Source organism: Musca autumnalis, unplaced genomic scaffold, assembly GCF_047663935.1.
Source record: "Musca autumnalis isolate F117 unplaced genomic scaffold, ASM4766393v1 scaffold_4, whole genome shotgun sequence".
NCBI lineage: Eukaryota > Metazoa > Arthropoda > Insecta > Diptera > Muscidae > Musca > Musca autumnalis.
The window spans coordinates 137,583,921-137,610,690 of NW_027411977.1; the positions used below are offsets into that span (position 1 = coordinate 137,583,921).

At 34.6% G+C, this 26,770-nt stretch overlaps 1 protein-coding gene and 1 long non-coding RNA gene across 32 annotated transcripts in view; both read left to right on the forward strand.

Moving 5' to 3' along the window:
* Fhos (Formin homology 2 domain containing) overlaps positions 1-26,770 on the forward strand; it is a 319,001-nt gene that overhangs the window by 127,326 nt on the left and 164,905 nt on the right. For 3 of the 31 annotated variants that reach the window (XR_012412385.1, XM_073981782.1, XM_073981780.1), the window contains exons 1-2: positions 4,655-4,890; positions 12,517-12,821. The exons of 25 other annotated variants lie outside the window; for them this stretch is intronic. The gene's annotated coding sequence lies outside the window, so the exon portion shown is untranslated. Of the gene's footprint in view, positions 1-4,598; positions 4,920-12,516; positions 12,822-26,770 lie in introns of those variants that run through there. 3 more of the 31 variants (XM_073981781.1, XM_073981783.1, XM_073981784.1) reach the window with 3 other exon arrangements.
* On the forward strand, positions 1,549-6,705 carry LOC141401497 (uncharacterized). The gene is made up of 3 exons (XR_012412386.1): positions 1,549-2,779; positions 4,075-6,374; positions 6,592-6,705. It is a non-coding gene; the product is annotated as an uncharacterized lncRNA (long non-coding RNA).

Sequence of the window (26,770 nt, forward strand, 5' to 3'; positions counted from 1 at the left end):
TTTGTTCACAGTCTTTTTCTTGAAGACAGAAACTCGGAGAGTTTTTCTGGGATTGGAAAAAAGCTTTTTTCCATAATCTGAGAATACTATCTGTTTCAGTTACCAGAACCATCATGTTATTTAGATTAATTCACTCGTGTTTGATTTGGCGGATGGTTGAGGGTGATCTCCGATTAGAACATTTCCACTCTATCTTTGTATTGCTTGCGCAACCGTGAATGCTATCCCAGCCTGCCTGATAGACTTATTGATCCAAAGGGTTTCGTGTGCCTCTTTCGACTCCTCTCTTTTTACTATTAAGATCTCTCCCGACATGCCTTAATGGGAGAAGTCTTTCCCATAATCATGGCGATTACACTGCATGGACAAAATATGTATTGTTGTACTGATGCAAAGGTATATTCTTTGTTTCCTCATGAAGACGGTCCACTGGTGTCATGAGCAGGTATCACGTTGTAGTGCGTCATTCTAGCAGGTTTGCATATCCCTCCACTGCGTAGCGATAACATATGCAACATTGCCTATTGATTTGTAAGAGGTCAACAACATTCCAAGTGCTACCGGTCAGCAACTTATTCTTACCTTTGATCTTGTCGCAAATAGCTGTAGCTTGTACGGACGACTTAAGCATGCAATCGATTGTTACACTCAATATTTTGGTGTAGTGAGTTCAGCGGGGAACAATATTTTAGTCGTCCAGTTGGTGAACAGAGTGACAATAGATTTTGTGGTGGATATTTTCATATTCCTCAGATGATATTTAACCTATCATCAACGAAAGAACCCGACGTCTAGATCATAAAACATCGAATTATATTCAATATTGTCTGGAGGATGTCGAATTTCGAAAGGTAGAGGTTAATCAGTTCCGGAGATCACACCCCACATTGGGGACTTTCATGTTTCACTCTACGGGTCTTACACTCAATATCTTGGTGTAGTGAGTGCTCGGAATCAGGATACCATCGAACAGTATGTTCAGGGGGATCCTTATTTTAGCGGTCCAGTTGGTGAACAGAGTGACAGTGGATTTTGTGGCGGATATTTTCATATTCCTCAGATGGAAGAACTGCACTAAGTCAGCTATGTAGATACTTAACTTATCATCAATGAAAGAACCCGACTTCAGGATCATAAAACATCACATTATGGTTTGGTTTTATGGTCTGAAGGGTGTCGAATTTTGAAAGGTAGAGGTTAAAGAGTTCCGGAGATCACACCCCACATTGGGGGCTTTCATGTTTCACTGTACGGGTCTTAGATTTCTTATTTCTGAATTGCACAAACGAATGGCGGATGAAGGGAAGTCTTCTCTATATCCAAACTAGTCCTAACGTGCTTTGAAGTGTATTCACTTCAAAAATGACAGATTTTAAATGTGCTCCGTCTTGGTTTGTTGCTGAAATGTCCACACCGTTATGTAGATTTGGTCTTGATATAAAGCTGCTGAACCATGCTCGGTTAGCTTTAAAGCTAGTCATATAATGACTGTATCTTGAAGGACTTTATATATGGTAAGACCGTAGTTATATCCTTCAACATAATATAGAGGGTATAATTAAATTTGTCATTCCGTTTGTAACACATCGAAATATTCGTCGGAGACCCTATACAGTATTTATATTCTTGATTAGCATAAAATTCAAAGTCGATAGAACCATATCCGTCCGTTTGTTGAACTCAAGATACAGCACGCAATATTTAAGACAAATTTTAATAATTTTTTACTGAAATATATAATATTATTACTCCTAGGATGTTTGGTATTGAAAACTGGTTTTGTCGTCGTTCCACGTTTTGTTATAGCACCCATAGAACGGTACCTCCCGATTTTCGGTATTATAGCAGCGAAATGGCTAAAATTTGATTTTTAGCCCTCCTTGTGCCTATAAAATTTTCTCCCAGAAAAATTTCAGTACTGGTCCACGTTTTGAGACAGTCCTCAATATAACGGTACCTCCCCATTTTCGGTATTTTCTAGGTTGTAATGGCGAAATGACTGATTTTGGTGGGTAGGTTTTGATAGCGGCTTCTCAGACCCTTTAAGGGATTTTAATACTAGTATTTCGGATAAACAATGGTTAAAAATATCGTTTGTATTTTAAAAGAAATTTATATTCTTTATTTAGCATATTCCACTTCTCCTAAGAAGATACTTTCATAAATGTTTGGAAACTAATTTTTTATACTATCAGCCATTAGGCTAACGAGGATATATACCAAAAATATGCCTCATCGAAATATTGGTGTTAGAGCCCAATTATGTTTGGACGAACTTCGTTTCAGTCCAAAATTTTTCTGTAAATTGGTGTGAACGATAAGTCTCGATTGGTTCAAACATTGCACATCTTATTATTCCTTTCAGATAGAGATCAGGTTCGAATATGGACTATATCGGTCCATTCTTTCGGGTACCTCCCTCACAAAATTCGGAAAAGCATCCTCTCGGATCATTTTGAATTTTTTTCAGCGGATTGTGCTTGCGGCCCTCTTTACGACGGTACAAGCATGTCCATAATTACTGAAATAATGGCCTGAAAGCTCCAAGAACTCCTGAAATCCTAAAATGGTAACTATCGCAGGGAGTTTCTGATTGGTCCAAACTTTGCACATCGTATTATTTCAACCAGACATGTATGACGTTGAAATGTGGACCATAACGGTCCCGTCCGTACCTCCCACACAAAATTTGGGAAAAGTGCATTTTGACGATTCGTCTCGGATCTATTTAAATTTTTTTGCAGAAGGTTGCACAACGGTACATTTTTTTCCGGAGTAAGTCCATACTTCCTGAGATAATAGGCCATGGCCACGAACACCCTGTCGGTACCTATTAAAATGTATGTTGTGTAACATAACTATCAAACTTTTTCACAAATTGTATCTGGTCTTAGTTTAAGGTAATTCAATATTTCGATTTCTCTATGAATCAGAAGTTTATTTTGAAGCAAACACGTGATAAAATAATTAATATATGTTAAGCGGGGTACACACGATCAGTTTTGACTGTCGATTTTTCAGAATTATCGATTACAGTCAAACATGACTGACAATAGTGAACGGCCACACTGGCAAGCAACCGATTATTTGAGCAAAACTGACAGTCAAAACTGATCGTGTGTATCCAGCTGTATATACGGCATAATTACTGGATTTGCTTCTGTTTTTTTGTCAGAGGCTGAGGGTATATCTCCGTCAGCTCAGCTGACTGATACGATCTTACTTGTTTCACTTTACTTCAACTTAAACTTAACGCCGTTTTTACTTGTTATACCCTCCACCATAGTATGGAGGGTATATTAAGTTTGTTTTCCGTTTTTAACGCATTGAAATATTCATTTGCGACCATATAGGTATATATATTCTTGATCAGCGTAAAATTCTGAGTCGATCTATGCATGTCCGTCCGTCCATCCGTCTGTGGTAATCACTCTAGCATCCACAAAAATGGACATAGGACGCTGAAATTTGTGGGAAGATGCGTCTTTTGTTTGCAGGCAGGTCAAGTTCGACGATGGGCTTTATCGGTCCATTTTGGTATAGCCCCCCGGATAACGGTGCAGGCCGATTTCAGGTATTTTGACGTTTTTAGTCACATTTTCTAACCGAACTAGCTACAATTTCACATTTAGGGTTCCTAGTGATCAATAAACTTATATTCCAAAGGATAGGTCCATGTTTGGGTATAGCCCCCATATAACGGTACCTCCCGTTTTTCGGTATTTTGAGTATTTTAGCTAAACATTTTAACTTAACTAGCTGTAATTTGACATTTGAGGTTCTTAATGGTCGTGAAACTTATGCACTAAACATCGTCAACATAGGTCCATGTTTGGGTTTAGTCCCCATATAACGGTAGCTTCCGATTTTCGATATTTTGAGAATTTTAGCTACAGTTTCTGACCGAACTAGCTGTAATTTGACGTTAAAAGTTCTCAATGATCACGAAATTTCTGCACCAAAAATCGTTAACGTTTTGGTGTAGTCCACATATAACGGTACCTCCCGATTTTGGCATTTTGAAAATTTAAGCTACAGTTTTTGACCAAACTAGCTATAATTTGACATTCTCAGTGGCCCTAATTTTCCATTTTAATTAACACCATTTTATGGTGGAGGTTATAAAAAGTTCGGCCCGGCCGAACTTAACGACTTTTTACTTTTTTTTTCCTTATCATTGGTCTTCCAGACAATTTGTTGACCAAATCATTGCCGGGTTAAATATTTTTTTCTTTTACTACAAAAATCACTCAATGTCTCCCAACCCTGCAATTGGCTATCTGTCTTACCAACCAGCAGACAACAACGACACAAAATCAGAAAGCCATTTCGATGGAAACCACGATACATTTTTGTTGGGGTCTCAAGACATGGAAGAGAGTAGTAGTAACCAAGAGAATAACCCCACCAACAATAAGCGATGAATGATAACCAAAACGACAAACATTGCTAGCGAGGAGGAGCACTCGTATATGGCACCTCTTCTCATCCAGTGACAGCTGAGTAAGACACTTGAGTATGTTTCCGTGAGATTTCTCCGAACGTATTGTTGGTTTTACAACTGTGGTTGTTGTTTCTGGCGTTAGGCCCCAAGCCCCAATGACATCCACAACAACTAAACTTCGCACACCGTACTATTGGTTGTTGTTAGTTTAGTTGATGAGAGACTTTCGTGCGGTTAAGACGTATTCTTGCGCTGGTTACCGGTTTCTTTTTACCACCTCGTACACAGCGAACGGCTGTTTTTTGAAACGAATGCGAATTTTATTTTAACGGATATTTTTGTGTCTACTGTTTTTTTCTGTTCGTTTTTCGTTTGTGTGGCTTTGTCGGTGTGTTGTTTTGTTGTTGTGTTATTTGGCTGGTTTTTTCGATAGTGAGAAAAAAGTGGTAGGAAAACAAAAACCAAAAAAAAAAACGTAACGAAAGAAACCAAACAAAAGTAGTTAAGCCGGAAACTTATGGAATGAATAAGAAAAACAACAACAGCAACAGAAAAAATAGTGAAATAAAAAACAACAAAAAATGCTTAAAAAATTGTTTTAAAATAATCCAAAATTGTAAATTGTTAACAACAACTTTGTTAATGTTTAGTTGCTATTGCTTTTGTTGTTGTTACGTTTAAACAGCGTTTAAATAGATAGTTGTGTTGTTGCTATTGTAGAATGGTGTGACGACGGTGGCAAAGTGGAAGAGTGCGAAATAATAAAATTTAATAGTTTAATGACTTTATTTAATTTTTTTGTGTGTTTAACTCTCGTCGTCGCTCGTTGTCATCACAGGCTGGCAGCTGCAAGTTTTTTGTTAATGTTCGTCTAAATGTTGTTGTTGTTATTGGCATAGCTGCTGTTGACTTTTTTGGACAAAAAAACACGAGGCATTAGGCAGATAATTGGCAACAACCACAAGAAACCAAAGAAAAAATTGAAGTGGAGAAACGATTCTGCCCAGTTGAAGTTTTATTCTGGGGAATTTCAGTTCAAATGGCAATGAATTTTTTTTCAAATCAAGAAGTTTGAACTTCAACGGAGGCCTTTTATTGCCATCGAATATTGTTGGAAGATGATGCCTACATTGAAATATTTGAAGAAGCTTAACGCGAATTACCAACAAATTAAATAGGTTGAGTCAAGCAATTATGGATCACATTGGAATTCAATAATCTGAAAGTAATGCAGACATGTAAAGTAAAATGGAGTAAATGTCATATACATACATACTTCTGGTAGATGAAAGTTAAAAAGCAAATAGTGGAAATAACTTCCCAATAACCTATTTCTAACGAACATCTATGAAAAGAGACCTGGATAAGTCTCCCATTCCGTTTAGTACAGCCCGGGTCTAGGAAAAATTTGGGAGCTACATAAGCTGAATAATCCATTATAATGTAATGTAAACAAGCTACATTCTGCATTCCTAGCAGGCTGGGTTATTTCTATAAAAATTTACAAGGTTAAGTAATGCGTAACGGTAGTACAAACTGCGTGTGACCGACCTAAAACCCGAGCAAACTATTGTTTCATTAGAATAATTCGAAGAGTTGTTGATTAAGCGTTTAAATAACACTTCCCGTTCCTAAGCTGTGCACAGTGTATGACGTGTTTAGCTATAAAGAAGAAGTACGCGAACAATCCCAGCAGCAGACAAAATAAAAATGTGGAGTGTGGTGAAATTGAAAATAAATTTACCTCAACAGTTTTAACAAGTAACAAGTACCACGAGTTGTATTGCAGTAAAATGGAACAATTAGCTTCCTTTCGTTTATGAAGAAGACTAAATACCAAATTTCAGCTATTTCGGTAAAACAATATGGCTAACCTTCAAAATACCGAAATTCGGGAGGCTCCGTTCTATGGAGGCTATATCTATACCAGGTATCGGCACTAATACAAACGCATTGTTTGCGGTCTCAGGCATACGACTCTTTCTCTCGCTCTCTCCACAAACAGCGTGTGCGTTAATGCATTGCTAAAATTAAAAATCATTGAAACAAGTGACAGCAGAACCTTCTTCATTGACTTCTGAACGAAGACTGAATGCTGCTTGTTCTATTGTTATTCTCATCAAGAGCACGTGTGCCCCTTTCTGCAGGATGCTGATCTATACCGACAAATTTCAGGCGGAAAGAAGAGTAAATACCAAATTTCCGATTTTTCGGTAATATAGTGTGCCTAAAACCTTCAAAATACCGAAAATCAAGTGGTACGCTTTTATGAAGGATATAGAAAGACGTGGAACTGTACTAATAATTCTCTCCTGGAATATTTTATAACCCCATGGAAGACTAAATAAAAAATTACAATAATTTCAGTGGGATATTGACGTCACAACCTTCAGAATTACGAAAATCGGAAGGTACTGTTCTATGGGGGCATTCCAAAACGTGTACCTATACTGACGAATTTCAATCGGAAGGTTTTTTACCTCTAAAATAGACTAACTGTCAATATTCAGCCAATTTCGGTTGGTTGTTGGGGCCACACACTTCAAAATACCGAAAATCGTGTGGTACAGTTCTATGGGGCCTACATGAAGGCGTGGACCCGTACCGACAAATTTGGGGGGAAAGTTGTTTACCCCCAACAAACATTAAATACCATTTCTGTGGAATATTGAGGCCATAACCTTCAAAATACCGAATATGGGGAGGTATGTATGGGGGCTATATGAGGGCGTTGACCTAAATCAACAAATTTAGGGGGCAATGTTAAATACCCTCAATATTGTGGCCAAAACCTTCAAAATGCCGAAAATCGGGAGGTACAGTTCTATGGGGGCTATATGAAGGCGTGGACCTATACCGACAAATTTCTGAGTTAAAGTTTTATACCCCCAACGAATACTAAATACCAAATTTCAGCCATTTCGGTGGAATATTGAGGCCAAGGCCCTTAAAATACGGAAAATAGGGAGGCATCGTTCTATGGGGGCTAAATTAAGGCTTGGGCCTTTACCGAGAAATGTCTTGGGGAATGTTTTATAACCACAGCGAAGACTAAAAACCCAATTTCAGCTATTTCGGTGTAATATTGAGGCCATAACCTTTAAAATACCGAAAACTGGGAGGTACCGTTCTATGGGGGCTATATGAAGGCGTAGACATATACCGACAACTTCCTGGGGAAAAGTTGTATACCCCTAACGAAGACTAAGTACCAAACTTCAGCCATTTCAGTGGATTATTGTGGTCACAACCTTAAAAAAACCGAAAATCGGGAGGTACCGTTTTATGGGGGCAATATAAAGGCGTGGGCCTATACCGATAAAATTCTCGTGAAAAGATTTATATCCCCAACGAAGACTAAGTAAAAAATTTCAGCCATTTCGGTGTGATAATGAAGCTAAAACGTACAAAATACCGAAAATCAGGAGGTACCGTTCTGCGGGGGCTATATCAAAACGTAGACCGATATAGCCAATTTGCAACATCAAATATCCTAGGATTAATAGAAACTTCTATACCAAATTACAAAGTTCTATCTTAAAAATTGCGAGCGAAATCTTGATTTCAACACACGGAAGGACGGACATGGCTATATCGACTTAGAATTTTACCCTGATCAAGAATATACATACTTTATAGGGTCTCCGATGAATATTTCGATGTGTTACAAACGGAATGAGAAATTTAATTATACCCTCCATATTATGGTGGAGGGTATAACAAGTGCTACATATGTTCGACCCAGCAGCCCTTCACCATAAAATATTTGGAACTAAAATAAAATAATAAGTTTCCTTTTCTGTCCATAATTTTAAGTGGAGAACATTTTTTTTATATTATTATATTATTACAATTATAACTATATGCGAACTACTTAAAAAGTGGAAATTGGTGGAGAACTTTTTTGTCTTTTGAGGTATCTGAAGATTTCTTCCAAGGGATGTCAAGTAACCAGCATTCTAGCAACTCGCTGATCATTAATTGCCTATTTCATGAGAAGCTCAACCATCTGGAAAAAGAAATCTTCGAAATTTTCTGCAGTGGTGGCTCGGTTATGTCGGAACTCACTGTAGCAGCCTTCGTGCACAAAGGTTCTGGCGCTGTGTTTGCCTTTTACAATGACAAAATTATGTCCTCCATGTCGGCTGAGTTGGTAGTCATTTGAATGGTATTGGAATTTGCTGTAAACAACGATATTAAATAAGTGGCCATACTAACGGGCAGCCTCAGTGGAATACAAACCATTAACAACGGTGGAAGAGGAAATCATTTTGTTGAGAAGAGAGGACAAATTGTCGATAGTTTTCATTGAGTCACACTACATACACATTATTTTTACGTGTCCCAAGAACCTTCCCACAAGAAACTCATTTGAATCGTTACGTAGTAGTAATTGGCTCGAAGAATTCATAAATACTTCTGGCTTGGAGAAATTATCAGTGATAACTGAATTCCTGGATAAACCTAATCTGGTACTATATGCTTTGCCAACATCTATGTCCTGGCGGTGCTCCCAAGAGACACAACAGACGCGGGGGATTGATTGTCCTTCGTTGCCGTCATAAAGTAAAAAAAAAACTTTTTTGGCCACTGGAAGTCCAAATGAAAATTACTGTTAATTTAAGGCGAATATGTGGTAAAACCATTAATGGGATTTACACCAAAACGTGGACCTATGTTCACAATTTTAAGTGGCTAATTTTTCTAACTACTGTGATCCCTGAATGCCAAATTAGCAAGTAAAAGGACAAAACTATTGTGAACCAGGAAAGTCAAAATATCAATTCCGTAAATGGAACGAAATCGGAACTAACTTAGATAAAATGCATGCAAATTTTTCGATAGCATACTCCCTACATCCAAAAATACCACGCGAGTCAACCTTATGTTCGTCAGCTTCAAGTCTTCAACTTCGTAATCCTCTCATTTCGCATGTGTCCACTCATTATTAGATGTAGCACGCGTGACACGTTCGTGCCTATCTTTCTTTGTAGTTGTAAAAAAATATTTAAAGCAAAACGTGTCGAATATGTATTAAATCCGTCAAAATACCTGAAGTCGAGAGGTATCTTTATATGGGACTTTGTTTATTGTTCATGTAAAAGAAAAAATGAAACTTTCAAAATAGATGTAAATGTCAGTGTATCGCACATATGTATATACAACTACATTTACAGTTAGGTTTCACAAAAAAGCCATATTTTATGCGACGTCTGCCGTTTAGAGTTGGGCAATCTAGTTCCCGAAGCAGATCGATCGTTCTAGTTCCTTTTGCAAAAAAAGAACTAGTTTCTTAATACAGTTACATAGTTCCGAGGCCGATATAGGTTACCATGTCGAAATAGTTCAACGAGATGCATTAATTCCAGTAGTTCCTTCTCCGGAATAGTTTCTTGGAACTAGTTTTTTCCGTAACTGAACTCTAGTGCCGTTGCAAAATATTTTGAAGAGGTTTTTTTTTTTGGAAAAATGGCAATATTTTTATCGATGGATATACACTCCACGTCAGTAGAATAGAACACTTAAATGTTTGTTAATGTTAGCGTATTTATCCCAAAACGAATGAATCTACGATTTTAATCTTGTAGGGATTTAAAGCCTATGATGTTCCGTATCAATCACAGAAAGAATTATGTTTCTAGCTTTTCGCGAAATGATTTTCTGATCATTATTCTGATAGTACTATGAAAAATAGGCATTTATTTTCGGTCATCAGGATAGAACAGTCATTTTATTTTCGCGAATTGTAGAGATATTAACGCCGAATTTTCTTTCAGTCGATAGAGAGGGGCTTTCTAATCATTTTTCACCAATAAACCCATATAAATAATTCTGCGGACGCCGAAATAACAGCGTAAACGGGTTTAAATTGACAGATAATAGAAACATCTCGGAATATCAATTAGAGTCGAGGGCTATGTCATATTTCTTCACCGTAAGATAGAATATGACACAGACAACCTTGACGGATACAATCGAGTGCTTCGGATGCTAAAAAGATGGAACATTTTCAAAATAAGTATGAAAAACGTCAAAATTTCTTATAAAAACCTTGATCTTTTCTTCAATAAAATGATTTTTCCGCGAACAAGTCTGCTGTTTAAAGGTATGAACATGTGCTCCACATTTAGAGGAAGATAATCTGATATGAAAACAACGGCTATTTTAATACACTGAGCGAAATTTTAGTACTTTTTGTTCGCTTCGGAATAAATAAGCTAACATTAACAGAAATTTAGGTGTTCTATTCTACTGACGTGGAGTGTAGGTCCCATCTAAAGCTAACCCCATGTAGTAAGAGCAAAATATTTGTTATGTTGAATTTTTTTTTTTTTGGCACTTGGTGAGAACTTTCCTGCGTCTATATGTTTTTGCCTATGGTAAGACATTGTCGCTCCCCCTCCATCTATAGTGACATATTCTTACTTGTGTTCCTACTCTTCAGGAAGGTGACAAATAATATTAATTGATCACTTTCGAATAATTGTCATCCGTTCATAGAAAATCTCTAAATATGGCAACCCGTTCTTTTAGCAGCCATAAATTCTGCAACTAACAATTATTCATCAAGCCCTAGAAAGACTTAACCACACATATTGTGTGTTCGTTCATTATTCTTCAAGAACCTAAAATATGTTGGTGGTGTTTCCCAATTAACGGCTTGTTTAAATGGATAGTGGGTTTTTCTTGTTTAAGCCATGAAAACAAATATTCAAAGAATAGTTGAAGGTCTTTTAACTTCACACAGTACAAAGCATGTCTGAAGATTTTCCTATTGTAACTGGCATGAGTAACAATGAGTGAATGCATGTGGGAGTCGTTTTTTTCTTCTTCTTTTTATTTACTTCACTGAGCACTTAGATTGCAAAATATAAATTAAAATGTTACCCAACGCAATGATTTCTTCAGTTTTGTGGCCCAAAACAGTGGCTCAGTAGTTGTGTTTTGGGTGGGCTTGAAGGGAAAAATACTAAGTATGCCAAACAATTTCCTAATTGTGTTTGATTTGTTAAGGTAATAATTTTCTATGTGGTCCTTGAGTCTCTTTGATCAGAATTTAAAGAATATATACCACATAAAAATTCCAGAAATCGAATGCACCGTCGCGCGATTTGCTTTTTGTTAGAATAATGGGTTATTAGGGGGTTTTGTAATGAGTATATTTGCTGGGCTTTAACACATTCACGTTCAAGTGTATTCTCTTCTTGATGGGCCCTGATTTTGGCGGGACAAAATCTTTTTAAATAAATAAATAACATTATTTTCATGTATACTTCTTCTTCTCCATATGTTTGCAAAGCTCATCACTTTGAGCCACTGTTCATTGCCTCCATAAAAAACTAATAATCCATGTGTGATAATTGTTTTCATCATTTTCAACAAAACCGGCAAGAGTGGCGGGCAGTCATTGTACCAACAATGACAATCAAACAACAACAACAGCAGCAAGCAGCAGCATCGAAATATGTAGTGAAATGATATTGAGATTATGATTCGTCGCAATACCGTGTTGCCGATGATGACGATGATGATGGCTTGCCATGATGACAAAACACAACACTTGAACTTTAAAGAAACGTGTGACGAAAAAGGTGTTGGATTCAATACGAAACCCAGTTAATTTTGTTTCGTTTTGGACCACTGGGCATTCCCAATGTTTGTTTGTCTATTTGATTTGAGATATAAACAAACCTTGAAATATGTGTCAATGTCAACTGTCATTGAATTGCAAAGCTGCAATTGCTGCTTACATTTCTTTGTAGTCTTCTGTGTAATGGTGATGATGGTAGTTTATTTGTAAAGTTTATTTGTAAAGATACAAGTTTATTTGTAAAGATACAAAATACATAGGCCCTGTTACAAATTGAGAAAAAGATAATCTTAAATTAAATTGTAAAAATTAAAAAAAAAATATAAGAGAGAAAAAACATTTTTATTATTTACCGCAAAAACAATTTTATTATTTCATATCTCTTCCATCCTCAAATTCGCCATAGCAAGTGTCTTTATAGCTCTCGATAATACGCATTGTGTTATTATTTCCTTTTGATTATCATTTGTGGTTTAAACAGCTGTTTCATCGGAACCTGAGCATTGCATTGCATCTCGGATGACATTTACCCACTCACCACACACCGCCAACCTTTTATTGATTGATGATTTCGTCTTCGTTGTTAATGTGTTGGTGGGTTTGAAATTCATTATTTGAGTTGATGGAAATCAATAAATAAAATCTGTATAAAGAGAAATTTAATGAAAGAGTAACAAAAAATATTACAAAGAAAAAAGTCAAAATAAAAGTGCTTAAACAAATTAGTGAAAATTTTGCAAGACCAGAATGTGTGTGCCTTAAACTGGAATTTCTATTTAAAAAATGGTAAGTAAATATCCCAAAAAAGAAACTTTGTTTAAATATAAAATGAAATCCTTTAAAAATGTTACCATTAACCAAATCTTTCGCAGATCGTTGTGATTTTTTCATGACGTTTCTTTTAATTTATGAGCGATTAAAAAATAACTGTGGTTCTCCGAAAAAATAAATTGCAAATTACGTTTTTATTATTATCTCTAACTTAAACAATGTTTTTTGGATTGTTGCTTTGTTTATGAAATTTCAACTTAATTCCTAAACAAATTATAAAAAGAAATTCAATTCAAATGAAGCAATGCTAAACAACAACTAAATTTAATGTTTAAATAAGAGGGGAAATTATAAAACAAAGCATTTAATTTGGTTTTTAATATTTTGAGAAAATAGAGAAAACGAAACTGACATTAAAAATAAGTACAACAACAAAATTCCTAAATATTAGATGTGTTCCAGAATATGTTTTGCATTTGTATGCTCTTCTCCAACTTTTTATTGCAAAAATTTATTCTGGCATTTTTAAAGCAGAAAATTTGCAGTCTAACCTCGAGTGTCCGATTTTCCCGGATAATGGAGTAAAACTGTTTCTCAAATATGCATTGTAAACATTCTTAAATAAGAGCAATTGTGAATTTAATGTGAAGTATAAAAGATTGAAACTGTTCTAAAATAGTTCATTTGTGCATTGTTTTTGTCCATTGAAAGTAGGTCGAATGAATTATAACTCAGGATCATAATGACTTTCATGATTAATGGGCGTAAAATGAGCAAAAATTCTCTATATTCCCTTCCCGGAGGTTTACGAATAATCGATTCCCGGATAATCGACATTCGACTGTAGTTTTTACAATTCCACATTTTTTTTCGTTCCCATTCTTTTTACAATTATAAACTTTTTTACAATTTGCTCTTATGTTAAAATTTTTATTGAATAAGAACGGGTGGAACACACATATTGCAAACTTGGGCAACGAACAAGACTGAGTGACACAGAATTTCATAAACAATTTTTGTTCAAAATTTCTACATATAACCAAATTACAAAATCTAGCACACTATTTTTTTGTAATATGTATATATGTCATATTTTTACTTAGTCATTTATCATGACAAAGTTAAATTTGAAACATTATGTGCCAACTAGTGTTAGCTGATTTGAAATTAAAAAAAAATATCAAAAATATATTTTCACTATTTACAGCTTGAGGCATATTCCTAAAATATTTCTATCGAAACAGTGAATCCAGTGGATTTAAATTATCAAATCCATAGTGTACGTCAACCTTTGGCAGTCTCTATTATTTATTTACTTACATCGGTCGCCCTGTACAGAACAGCTGACCCATAAGCCAAACTAAGAAAAAAAATTCACTCCTCTCTATGAACTGTCCCAACCTACCAAACAAGCTTGAGAATTATATTATAATAAGCTTACCAACATAAGCCTTAAGCTTATAAAAGACATGAGAAATTTGTTGTTAAAAGCTTATGTCATAATTGTAGAAAAATCGAAACGGAACCATTGTTTATAAGCTTACCCTTGTAATTGTAGAACAAGCTTATGCAATTAATATTATCTCAAGCTTACCCTTGTAATAGTAAAACAAGCTTACATATATATATATATATATATATATATATATATATATATATATATATATATATATATATATTAATTTTAATTAAAATTTTATTTTTATTTATTTATTTATTTTATAAAAACAAAATTTCTACGAAAACTAATTTATCAACAAAAGTCAGGCAGACTTTAGAAAAGTTTGTGCCAGTAATAGTTTTACAAGCATTATTACAAATTGATTGTGAATTTTCCATTTTTATAATATTATTCTCAAGTCCTATTACTTTTTATTTTTATTTGGTATGTTGGGGTTTTTTTCCAATTTGAAATATCGGGTTTTTTGTTATTTGTTTCTTTTTGGTGAGTTCATCATAGATAATTCTTATGACATGGCCTTGCCTTATGACCGTCAGCGCAAATTGGCCCAAGCTTCGTAACCACACATTAGAGCGGGTAGTATCAGTGTTTGGTGTAAAGTGTTATTTTCGTTTAACGAGATGTGGTTTTATTTTTAAACTGTTTACTGAGCCACAAGTTGGCCAATAACGATATTCTTCTCTTTTCACTACTGTTGTTCAAAATTGTAGGTTCCCACTTCCACAGTTGGTCCGAGTTTTGTGGACACATTGCCCATCGATACCATTAGTCTTGTCGGCTTTCAATGCCAGACCCACCTTAGGAGAATTTCCTTCGGCTTCTGTATACCATCGGTCTTTAGGCTAATGAGGGTATATACACTTTGATTGTGCCAAAATTGTGCCTCATCGAAATAATGGTTTTGGACCCCGAGTATTTTAAGACAAAATTAGTTTCAGACCATTTGGAGTCATGTCCGTACGCTTGTCTGGCTTGCTGGAGCGCAAGATAACTTTCAAACGGATTAATCGATTTGTTTCAAAATTTGTTTCTCTCAGTATTTTGGCCAAGCTTAGAACAAGTTTGAAGATTCGGTTTATTATTCCGGAACTTCCTCAAAAGTTTACATTTGTTTAATTGTGCACACGATAACTCTCGAATGGAGTATTCGATTTGGTTCATACTTTGCACATCGTATTATTACTACCAGGCATATATCGGGTTCGCATATGAACTACTCGTATATCGGTCCACTTCTTCGAACCGATCAAGTTCATATTCCACACAACAATTTCAAAAAATTAGCGAAATTCCAAGAAATGCACAAATAACACTGTGCAACATTTTAAAGGTGATCTTGTGCAAACAATTCGAGCTGAGGATTTTTTGAAAGTATAGACCCAAACGACAAGAAACCCTAGTTTGGCTTTGCTGTTTCAGATCCAGCTCGGATTTTATGGCCCCATCTAAACATGGTTAAATATTGAGTTTTTAAAGAAAGTCGGGGCTATATCTCTGAAACCAATGCGAATCTTCTTCTGACCTCTGAAGCAAACTTGTAGATAAGGACAAGTATAAAATATTTGGAGAAATAATGAACTCGAAAAACTACATTTATTGCCTCAAATTTAAAAATATATGCAAATATTCCACAATTTTTATACATTTCCCACCGTATCTCCAAAACCGTTAATTGTTTCTGAAACTTTTCAGAACATGTCATTGTTGTAAAATGCCTCTATGCCGTTGTTTTCTGTACATTTTTCAACGGCGATTTAATAAAAATGTCAATAATGTAGTGAAATCCGAAATGCGAGAATAAACTGTTGGTGTGAACTGTGTATGAAATACGTGTTGTAATAGATATGCTGCAAAATACCGCTGAAACAACATGAAGTAAGCATTTTAGAGTTTCAGAATACTCTAAAGAATTGTTGAGAACTTTATTTGGAAGATGTTTGCAAAAGGTTACTTGGTTCAACCGCCAACAATTTAGCCGATACTGACCAAAATTTCAGCAATTATGTAAAATTTTCTATATTTTATAAATTTTGATGACCTAGATGGAGTTTTTCTTATGTTGTTTTTTCAAAAGATAAGTTCTACTACTTTAGGGCTACTATATTGCTAAAGACAGCAAGGCCAAATTTCTATTCGTTTCTGAGATAAAGGCCTGATAAATGCAAAAAAGTGTAGATTTAGCCCGGTTTAGATGAGACCATAAAATCCGAACTGGATCTGACAGGACAAAACCCTACTAGGGTTTTTGTAGTCTAAATATGTACTTTCAAAAAATGCATACTAGAAGTTGTTTGCATTTTCAGTGTTGCATAGTGTAACACTGTGAACCGAAATTTTTGGGGGTGGAAAATTCCTTTTGGGGGTGAAAGCCCTTGATGAGTATATACAGAGACTATCAGATAGGATGCTCAGGATGTGGAAGAAACATTTTTCCCAGCTGTTGGTATACAATAACGAAGACGACCAAGATACCACAAATCCAATCCCAGAATATGATATTGAGTGTATACTAGGGTTATGACTTTTTAACATTTTTTCTCAAAAACGATTTCCGGTAGTGAGAATAATTGAATTTTTGCCTATTAATGCCTATAATAACATTAAATAAATTTTATTATAAAAGAAAGTAAGAACGGCGTTAAGTTCAGCCAGGCCGAACTTGTTATACCCTCCACCATTAGTTGTATTGAAGTAAAATGGAACAAATTGTTTCTTTCGTTTATGAAGAAGACTAAATACCAAATTTTACCAACTAAGTACCAAATTTCCTATATTTCGGTAAAATTTTCAAAATACCGAAAATCAAGAGGTACGCTTCTATGGGGAATACAGGAACCCGCGGACCTATACCGACAAATTTCATATAGAACGTTTAATAGCCCAAATGAAGACCAAATACCAAAATTCAGCCTTCTCGGTGCCGTTCTATGGGGGAATATGAAGGCGTGGACCTATACCGAAACATTTCATGTGGAACGTTTAATATCCCAAATGAAGACCAAATACCAAATGTCAGCCATTTCGCATGGATATTGTGACCACAACCTTCAAAATAACGAAAATCGGAAGGTACCGTTCTATGGGGCTATATAATGGCGTGGACCAATACCGACAAATTTCGGAAGACTGAATACCAAATTTCAGCCATTTCGGTTTGATAATGAGGCTAAAACCTCCAAAATACTGCAAATTGGGTGGTACCGTTCTGGGGGAGGGGAGGGTGGCTATATCAAAACGTGGACCGATATAGCCCATTTGCAATACCAAGCATCCTAGGAGTAATAGAAACCTCCATACCAAATTACAAATCTCTATCTTAAAAATTGCGAGTTGTATCTTGGTTTCAACAGACGGACGGACGGGCGGACAGACCGACATAGTTATATCGACCTGATCAAGAATATATATAATTTATAGGGTCTCCGATGAATATTTCGATGTGTTACAAACGGAATGACAAATTTAATTATTCCCTTCCACATTATGGTGGGGGTATACCCTCCGCATAGACAACTTTAAAAAATGTTCTGAAAAAATAATATGAAATAAAAAATTTTTTGCCAAAAATTTATTTTCTGTTGCGCGAATGAATGACCTTTTGCCTAATAATGGCTAAAATAACCTTTATTTCATTTAAATATTGAAAAAGGTCTCGCACAAACTATTTTTAATTTTTATGATATACAGTCCACGTCAGTAGAATAGAACACCTAATTTTTTGTTAGTGTTAGCTTATTTATCCCAAAACGAATGAATCTGCGTTTTTAATCTTGTGTGGATTTAAAGACCATGATGTTCCGTATCAAACACCGAAAAAATTATGTTTCTAGCTCTTCGCGAAATGATTTTCTGATCAATTTTCCGATAGTACTATGAAAAATAGGCATTTATTTTTGGTCATCAGGATAGAACAGTCAGTATATTTTCGCGAATTTTTGAGATATTAACGCCGAATTTTCTTTCAGTCGATAAAGCAAGGCTTTCTAATAATTTTCACCAAAGAAAACCTATAAATTATTCCGCGGACACCGAAATAACAGCGTTAAAGGGTTCAAATTGACAGATATTTGAAACATCTCGGAATATCAATAGGAGTCGCGCAGTTATGTCATATTTCTTCACAATAATATAGAATATGACACAGACAACTTTGACGTATACAATTGAGTGCTTCGGATGCTGATAAGATGGAGCATTTTCAAAATAATTATGAAAAACGTCAAAATTTCTTATAAATACCTTGATGTTTTGTTCAATAAAATGGTTTTTCCGCGAACAAGTCTGCCGTTTAAAGGTTTGGAAATGTGCTCCAGATTTGGAGGAAGATAATCTGATACGAAAACAACCGTTATTTTAATACACTGAGGGAAATTTTAGTACTTTTTAAAACAATATAAGAAACCTAAAACCTCAATTTCCATGACTGTGTTTTTTCGCGAAAACGGGGCTTTTTCATTTGCGAGTTCAGTTAAAAAAACTACTAATTCGTAAAATCCGGTATAGAGAGCATAACCTGGTCCATTTATATTGGAGCATAACACTGTTGAGAACAGTCGCGGACACCGAAAAAGGAACACAAATAAAACTCGAAGTCCAAAGGGTGTGTTCAATTTGAAAAATGTGCTAAAATTTCCCTCAGTGCATTAAAATAGCGGTTGTTTTCATATCAGATTATTTTCCTCTAAATCTGGTGGATATTTACAAACCTTTAAACGGCAGACTTTTTCGCGGAAAATCCATTTTGTTGAACAAAACATCATGGTTTTTATAAGAAATTTTGACGTTTCTCATAATTATTTTGAAAATGTTCCATTTTATCGGCATCCGAAGCACTCGATTGTATCCGTCGAGGTTGCCAGTGTCATATTCTATGTTATTGTGAAGAAATATGACATAACTGCGCGACTCCTAATTGATATTCCGAGATGTTTCAAATATCTGTCAATTTAAACCCTTTAACGCTGTTATTACGGTGTCCGCGGAATAATTGATAGGTTTTCTTTGGTGAAAAATTATTAGAAAGCCTTGCTTTATCGACTGAAAGAAAATTCGGCGTTAATATCTCAAAAATTCGCGAAAATATAGTGACTGTTCTATCCTGATGACCAAAAATAAATGCCTATTTTTCATAGTACTATCGGAAAATTGATCAGAAAATCATTTCGCGAAGAGCTAGAAACATAATTTTTTCTGTGTTTGATACGGAACATCATGGACTTTAAATCCCCACAAGATTAAAAACGCAGCTTCATTCGTTTTGGGATAAATAAGGTAACATTAACAAAAATGAAGGTGTTCTATTCTACTGACGTGGAGTGTATGAAAAAAGTTATATATAATACTAGCTGAAACCGGTGAACTTCGCTACCCCGACTAAGTTAAAATATAGTTTGACACATTTGTTTGTAGGCCAATTTTCGTCCAAATTTCATTAAAATCGGGTATATATAGCGTGTTTGGTGCATCAAGTACCAGAACTCGGACAAAAATATATATGGGAGCTAGCCATCTGTACCGATTTTGATATATTTTGGCGCATTTATTTGTAGGCCAACTTCCATTACTCATTCCAAATTTCACAGAAATCGGACATATAAAGCGTGTGTGGTACATAAAATACATGAAATCGGCCGAAAATATATATGGGAGTTACATCAAAATCTGAACTGATTTCAATATAATTTGGCAAATTTATCTCTACATCAAATCCATTCACACATCCAAAATGTGGAGACTATCTTTCACCATTCTATAGATATTTGCATACAAAATCAAAATTTTTTGGAGGTATCTCCGATTCCGATGCTATATCTCCGGATCAACGCGGAATTTCCAAACTTTTTATAGCCTAGGTTACTTTCAGGCCATGTAGTGAGTCCATAAACTTAAAAAAAAAAAACAAAAGATCAAACAGTTTTCTACTTTATATATATAATATATATCTTAGGTACATTTTTGTAGTTGACGGTGTTCTTATTTTTTGGGCGGTTGGGTATCTTTGGACCAGAATTGGAGAAAAAAGTTTAAAAATTGAATATTTTAAAAAGTTTTTTGCTATTTTCACCTTTAAGAACCGTTCATAGACATATCGCATGTTCCAGAAAGTTGTTCATTGATGTCTCTGCTACATTATAACAGTTGGCTGTTTTCTTGAATATTGAACGGTTTAGTATCTGTGGACCAGAACCAGAGAAAACAGGATAAAAATCCCATTTGCTTTGTTATTTTGACCTTTAAGAACCGTCTATACAGAGATCATGTGTTCTAGAAAGATATTTATTGGGATCTGAGGTACATTTGATCGGTTTGTTAGCTGCAGACCAAAACCCGAGAAAAATTTTTAAAAGAAATTTGACCTTGGCGATTTTGACCTTGCAGATGAAGTTTGATGGATTATATGTGTCACAATTTTTGTTCCTTAAGACAAGATCTACAACATTGCCTCTGAGATAAATTCAAAACTCCTAACGGTTTGGAAGATATAGTCTTGAAAAGTTACCCCTTTTTACATCAAAGCCTCAAACTTTTGGAGGCCTATAACCGCGAAAGTTGATGAGATAGTGAAAAACGGCGAGACACGGTTATGTCATTTTGGTTATGTCGTGTGTGTCCATTTTTTTTTCAATAAAATATCTGCTCAAAATGACTTCAAAAAATTTTCAAAAGTTCTGAAAAATAAAAACTTTAAAAACTTTTTGTGCGGAAGCTTTTTTTATCGAATCACTTTATAATTAAGATTTTATGTAATCTTAGGTAAAAGCTTATCACAATATCATACAGGGATACGAGGTTGTAAAAAAGTCATAACCCTAGGATACATATTCTGTTCAAATTTTCCAATTGATTTTATTCTAATCTGTTACATGAAGCGGTAGGAGACAGCATGTAATGTATGCCAAAAATATTATTTCTTGTCATGATTCACAAAAGAAATTTATTTTTAAATTTTAAAAATATTCTGATTATGTAATCGCGTTATATACGAAGTATGTTAATCAGTTTTCTTGGCAAACAAATTGTGCAGCGCTAAATGGTATGGAAATTGGAATGATGGAAATTGTAACTCAAGAACATGTAGTTTTTTATGAACGTTATAGCTATTTTCCTTTATTTTTTAAATGGTCAACGTAGTAATAATATCAAAGTACTCTCATATAAATTGTGTTTTTTGGAGTATGCCCTGCAAAAAACTCATTACAGATGTTCTTAATCACGCATTACTTTAACAAAGGTATGTCGGGAGAAATTTGAAGTTATTTTTGGCCACTTGAAAAATGTGTTTAATCTTTGGCTACTAAAAGCCGTAACTACTTTTTATGGTGGCCAAAAAATAACTAATTTTTTCTCGCGACATACCTTTATAAAAATAGTGGGATAGTTAGGGCTTTTGAATTGAGTTTTTTGTTGGGCAAAAATGTTTTTCAAGTAAAAATAGCAAGAACTAAGAATCATCTTTATGTGGACACCCTTTATGTGGTAAAAGTTTAATAAACACATCATAAAAAATTGTGTTGATTTTTAGTGTTAAATAATAATAATTTCTGTTTGTCTTTTCTTTTACGTTTTTTTTTTGTTTTCTTTTTTACACAGTTATTGGTGCGGTCAAATTGACCCAGTTTTTCTTTTTTATGCATTTTGCGACACTTATGCCGCTTTATTAATTGACAAGAAGAAACAGATATCACAAACACTTTCGTGTGTTTAACGTCACTACTTGTACATATGAATATGCATACATATGTCACGATTGAAATGTGACATAAATTTGTGTAAACTAAATATGTATATCACTTAGCGTTAATTTCATTCATATTTGATTGTTTATAGTGGCAGATAGTTGCAATTGCTTATTAGTCACACGCATTTCTTCTTTTTGCTCGCTTGCAAACTCTATTTTGTATGTGTAAATTAAAAATGAATGCAAGGAAAATATAAATTGTAAATTTCTTATCTTTTCATTTTAAATATTGTGAGATGGTTTGGGGCGTTTCTCATCAACATTCTGTTGAAATTCAAGCGGGAAAATTTTATTTTGTTTTTCAAAAAAAAAAAAAATATTGATTGCAATTGGTGATGTAGAATTTTTAAGGACGTATTGACATTTTTTTACCTGATATTAAATAAGCAACAGTAAGGATTGTAAAGGGAATTTTACCAAGTATATAAAAATGGATGAAAACGTGATGCAATGGTTAGCATTCTTGCCTTGCATTTTGAGTAGCTAGTTTGATATCTGGGCTAGACAAGTCCTGATCCACACCAAAGCGATTTCAATGAAATAATGTCATTAAATTAGTCGTTCTTAGATTGAGCTCCATACTAAAGTAATTTTATGAAATTACTGTAGCTGGGAAATCAATCTAATTTCATGAAATTATTTCATTGAAATCGCTCTAGTGTGCACCGGGACCAAAACCAATCAATTTCAGCGTGGCAAAAAAAACAAAAACTCTGAGCGCAAGGTTGGCTTGAAGCGGTTTCGTGGGATTTTTTTTTTTTTTTTATAAAAAATAGGTATTTATACACGCAGAGAAAAAAATATGTTTGATCCAACAATATTCCAAGAGCAAAATATGTATTGTTAACATATTGTTGGATTCCTCATGTAGTATTGTAAATCCAAAAATAGTTTGTGTCAACTGAACAATATTTCTCTCTTTTCTTCGAAAATTTGTTTCTCTTCTCTCGCTATTCGATGCCGTGTTGAAAAAACAATTTTGGTGAGTTGTGGTGTGTTTGTATGACATGCTGCCTTTACCTTTGTTTTTGTGTGTATGTACTTGTGAGACTCTTGTTTTTATTTGTTTCTGTTTTGTTTCATTCTTCTTTCCTTTTCATGTTTGTTATGGTGTTTAATTATTCCTTATGTTGTGGTGGGTTCTTGTGGCTTTTTGTTTGTCTTTGTTGTCAGCCAATGCAGCAAACCATGTATTGTGTTCATCAATGATTGCAATATTATACGCGACATTTATATCCAAGTTATGCGAAAAGTGTATATGAGAAGTATATGCACTCAAATCAAAAATTTCTGGGCTGGTTTTCTGTATTGACAATACTTTTTGTAAACAAAATTAGATTATGATAGTTCCTACAATCGGTATTGTTAACGATTTTAACAATATTGCGGAAATTCGAAAGTTGTTTTTGTTTTCTATGTTTGGAACAAAAGATGGTATTTTTGGATTTGGATTACAATGTTTGAACAAAACAAATACATTTTTGGAACCAAAACATATATTTTTGTTCCAACAAAAGCGAAAAATATTTTTTCTCTGCGTGTATTTAAAAAATAGAGCATTCAATACTTTCATTCATAACTGTCGATATTATCCCTATAAAAATCTGCTTTGTAATATTCACTTGGATTTTAGAAAATTTTCTAAAAAGTTGTTTATGATAGTCTAAAACATTTTATTTAATATTTGTTGGCCTATGCCCTTCTCTTCTACCCTACCTGTCGTCGTGGTAAGGGGTGTCATATATTATTTGGTGCCGACTTTTGATAATATTGTTTGTGATTTTCTTACTATTGATTTTCTGTTAACAAAAATGACTTTAGTCCTTGAGAATTGTCGTTCTAAACCATTGGGTTAATAGCTGATAATATTTAACCACCTTGACCGCCTTAGCTAATTGTCAATTCTATTGAATTTATTTTTAAACTAATTAGCAATTTCTTTTATTGTTATTTTGTTTTATGTTTTCACCGCTATAGCCCTACCTACCTACCCACCTATCTACAATGGTATGAGTGTACTTAAAAAAGACATTTCTTTGTCAATTTTCATGCCACACAAAGGTCAGAATGTCTACAATTTTACCAAGAATTTCACAAGTACTCGCAAGAAGAAATGTGATATCATATGTTAAGGCTATATTAGCCACTTGTACAGCTTTGGTCAAAAATACAGCATAGGAAAACTAAAAAAATATGAGTTAAAACTCTATGTTTGTGAGAAGAAGAATTATAGAGAATTATATGGTTAAACATAGGCGTTCATTTCAAAAGCATTTATGATGGATTCTTATGTACAATTCTATAAAATTTTAAGATTTTTTAATTTTTTCTGGTTTATATATCAAAAATCTATTACATCTTTGGCACATCACATTCCCCCACAAACTGTAATATGGAGTAAACATGGTGTACAAATAAATTTGTAAATTAGGCTAATTTATATTAATTATTTCTAATAAAAAACTAAAAATATATTACAACAATATCAATATATTTTTATCATGTTAAACTATATAAAATGATATCTAAATTTAGGGACTCTATATTTTTTTAAGTTAAAAACCGTATAATTATGTATAAGGAAATAATTCCCAATCACATTCACCTAACGTTTTCACCTAACAATTCAATGTGATTGGGAATTATTTCCTTATACATAATTATACGATTGTGGATGAAGTGAAAAATTTGCACACAATTATATAACTAGTCAATATTAGTACGCAGCAGACCAAATTTCGGATGTCCGACACATCTGAACTGTTTGTATACGATTTTTCGTAGGGGAATCCGTTCAGATATCGTTCCGATTTCGCAGAGAAAGTCGGAAGTACATTTTTTTCGATTTCGGTAGCGAATTCGGAGCGAAATATCGGAAACAAATTTCCCTTATCACAACAACCCCTTTTTGCATGTATTTAACAGCAAGGGGTTGGTTTCATTTTAGTTTGTTGCCGAAAAGCAAAGTGGTTGATTATAAAATTCGCATATAAAATTTTTAAATATTTTAAATATAAATGCAACATATAATAATTTAAGCTAGTGCTGATAGACTCAACATATGCATACACAAAGTTTACATTGTTCCACTATAACTACAAAATAATAACAACAGTGAAAATCATTAGAAACGTTTAAAATAACAATCTTCCAATAAAATAAACAAAGAAAAATTGATCAATAAGGCGCCAGAGATAGTTCTTTTCTTTAGATATTCATACGACATTATTCCGAAATTGTTCAGAAATCTTTACGAAGATTCGGAAGGAACCTAAGATTTTCATACGACATTATTCCCAAATCGTTCAGAAATCTGTACGAAAATTTGCTTTTCCGAATCGAATCGATTTCGTTCCGAAATTATGTCAAACACTTCATACAACTTTCGTTTAGATATCGTTTCGGATCCGACATAGGACGGAGCGTCCGAATTTCGTACCGATTTCGTTACGATGTCGGTACGATTGGTTTGCTGGGTAAATATAGCACTGTAGGAAACCAAAACAGGCGCAGAAATAATTGTCTTTGTCCATGAACAGCTGAATATCACACTTTGGGCAATGCTGAGGGTGACGTTAGATATCAAGGCTTTATTTAACAGGGCAAAATCCAGGGCTTATCTTGGTACCTCCTGCATCTCAAGTGTACAATGATCCAGCCGTGGGATCTCTTGTGGAACTGCCTTTAACATCCTTCAAAGGTAGTGAGCTAAAAAGTGTCTCGTGTTCGTTGACCCATAAGGACAATAAAAATTTAGGTTGGGCGTTAGTTAGGTTGGGTTAGCAATCCACCACTATAAAAGCATTCTATGTGCAATGAAAGGACAAGGAAAAAGAAAAACAATCAGTCTTTTTAGGGCCAGGCACTGTGAATAGCAACCTGGAATCTACGGACTCTTTAAAGAAAACGTGTTTAAACACTGACAAAGTACAAGGCATGGTATGTCGGTCTATGATGGATTGGGAAAGACGTCTCAAGCACGAGGAGGATTTGTAGCGGGGAAACCTGTTTTACAAAACCTTTTTATTAAGGAAGTATGAAAAGATCGAGTTGTACAGGAGCCGGGAAAGAACCTCCCGAACAATTTAGTACCAAAAGAGGTTTCGGACATGGAGGCAGTCTTTCGTGTGGTATCGTTATATGGGTTCTATAAAACAGTGGAGATATGTTCTATAACCAGAAATGTTGGTGAAGACGTTTTTTGATCACTGAGAACCCTAAATACCAAATTATAGCTGAATCGTCCAGAAAATATAGTTAAAAACTTCAAAAATATCTGAAATCGGGAAGTACAGTTACATTGGGCTATTGCAAACGTGAATTTATGTCCACTAAAACGTAGACCTATGGCCACAAGTTTTGGTGAAGATGTTGTCTGACCACTAGGAGCTTTAAATGCCAAATTACATCCCATTTGGGCCGAAATATCGATAAAACTTCAAAATATCTGAAATCGGGCTATACCAAAACGTGGGTCGATATAGCCCATCTTCGAACTGGACCTGCCTGCAAACAAAAGAGGCATCTGTGCAAAATTTTAGTCTCCTTTTTCAATTTGTCTGGATGCTGGAGTGATTACCACAGACGGACTGAGGGGCATGCATTGATCGACTCAGAATTTACCCGGATCAAGAATATTGTTGCGGAATTAGGTTTAACTTAATCCCTTGTAGATGTTGTTCTATTCCCCGATACGATTCGTACCAAATAAAACGAGGGTTCGTTTAGTTTACGATTCTAAAATGCTTTATTTATGTTATTCAC